This window comes from Malaclemys terrapin, chromosome 13 (genome assembly GCF_027887155.1).
Source record: "Malaclemys terrapin pileata isolate rMalTer1 chromosome 13, rMalTer1.hap1, whole genome shotgun sequence".
Taxonomy (NCBI): Eukaryota; Metazoa; Chordata; order Testudines; family Emydidae; genus Malaclemys; species Malaclemys terrapin.
Window position 1 is genome coordinate 18,499,398 of NC_071517.1, and position 2,055 is coordinate 18,501,452.

Sequence of the window (2,055 nt, forward strand, 5' to 3'; positions counted from 1 at the left end):
ACCCTGTCACACCACGCTCTCAGCAACTGCAACGCTAAACAGTGCTGTGTCTTTTAATGCAGTTGTCTGCTTTTCGTTAATGTTTTCTGTCATTTCGCTTACGTGTCTCTCAACTGTTCTGGCAGAGACAGGCAGTTCTTTTATTCTAGATACGCATCTTTATTTGGCAAGTCATTGTGGAAAAAAAATCGTGACAGACAGTACGCACAAGGTCAAACGCACTGTGCTGTTCCACATGATGTGATAGTGATATAAGCAACAAATCAGAACTTAAAAATTTTTTAAGGTGGGGGTGCTGAGCTGCGCCCCTTCTTGCCCCTGTCTGCACCCCTCACTGCCCCAGACTGGGGCCAGTGGGCCAGAGCTGGGAGTGGCTGCAGAGCCCCGGGCCGAGGCCAGGAACAGAGCCCCGGGCCGGCAGCCAGAACCCCAGGAAGGCAACAGAGCCCCCGGGACTGGTGGCCGAAACCCGGGGCTGGCAGTGGGCTGAGCGGGGCCAGCAGATGGGACCCCGGGTGGCAGGGGACCAGCGGTAGGACCCCAGGCCAGCAGCAGAGTCCCCAGGACCGGTGGCTGGGACCCGGGCAGTGTGAGTACCACTCAAAGTCATCTCGCCTGCCGCCTTTGGCATGCATACCATAGGTTGCTGACCTCTGGTATATGCTATTCTGTTCAAGTTTCTGTACTGCACTCATCACCATAGTATCTGACAACCTGCCAATAGTGCATTGAGCAATTTGACTACTCATCTGTCACGTGTTGTTTGTTCTCCTCAGTGAGAGACGTGTGTGCAATGAAGTGTCTTTTTTTGATAGGGTTTTTTTTTTATTATTATACAGGTTGCTATATGTTTATGTTAGAGACAGCAAGATCAAAGAAATGTGCCTGCATTTGCACATGGAGTGGGAGGTGGGGAGGTTTGTAATGGTCCTTAGGTCCTGGGAATGTTCATTCCACAGACTCAGACCGGCCCCCAAGAAAGTTCTTTCTCCTGCACAAAGAGGTCCTAAGGGTAATCTTTCTCCTAAGCCAGACCTCTGCACCAGCTATTCCAGTGTATGCCAGCACAAATAGCCCCAAGTGGCCAAAACTGCAGGGATTAGAGACGTGTAAAGACATCCCTGCCATGCCCCCTTTCTGCTGGCTGTGTTCCTTGTTCCACCAGCATGAAGGAGGAGTTTTAGGAATCTCTATGCCAGGGTGAATCTCTTAGGGCTGGATAAACCAGCTCTGCAGCCAGAATCCTGCTTCTGGTCCAGCACAATGGAGCCACACTGCACTGGGAGAACTAGCCCTGAGTATTTGAGCTCTCATCCTCTCCCCAGACTCTGTTTCTATCTCATGTATGTAGGAGAGAAAGAAAAACAACAATTAGCCATCTACAGGGGTCTAAATGGTCCAGAGGCCGTTGACAGACAGAGATCCTGGATCTCGGGGTCAAATCCAGCCCAGAAGAGTATTAAGTGGAAACTGTTTCCTTTGGAAGGTTGTTCTGTTGCCTGTTGGGAATGAGTTTGGGGGTGTCAGACCAGTTCCCGGTGGGCAGTTGTCCACAGCTGCAAACCTACCCCTATTGGCGGGAACTGGCCCCATTGTTGGCAGTCTCAGCAGATTTCAGAGTAGCAGCCGTGCTAGTCTGTATCCGCAAAAAGAAGAATAGGAGTACTTGTGGCACCTTAGAGACTAACAAATTTATTAGAGCATAAGCTTTCGTGGACTACAGCCCACTTCTTCGGATGCATATAGAATGGAACATATATTGAGGAGATATATATATACACACATACAGAGAGCATAAACAGGTGGGAGGTGACCAAGGACTCAAGAGACATTGCCTGAGCTACACTCTCACTCCAAGATGTGGTCCGTCCACACTGGGGTTTGACTGTGGGGAAAGGCTGCATTGCTGCTGGCTAGGCTGCACCTACCCTGGGAATAAACAGAGCGCTTGAGTGAGCACTATGGCTTGTCATCTTTGGTACCATAGAGATGTGTTGGTTTAAACCCTGTCCATTCTCCGGGGCACAACGCTAGTGGGCAGAGGAAAGCACTCAG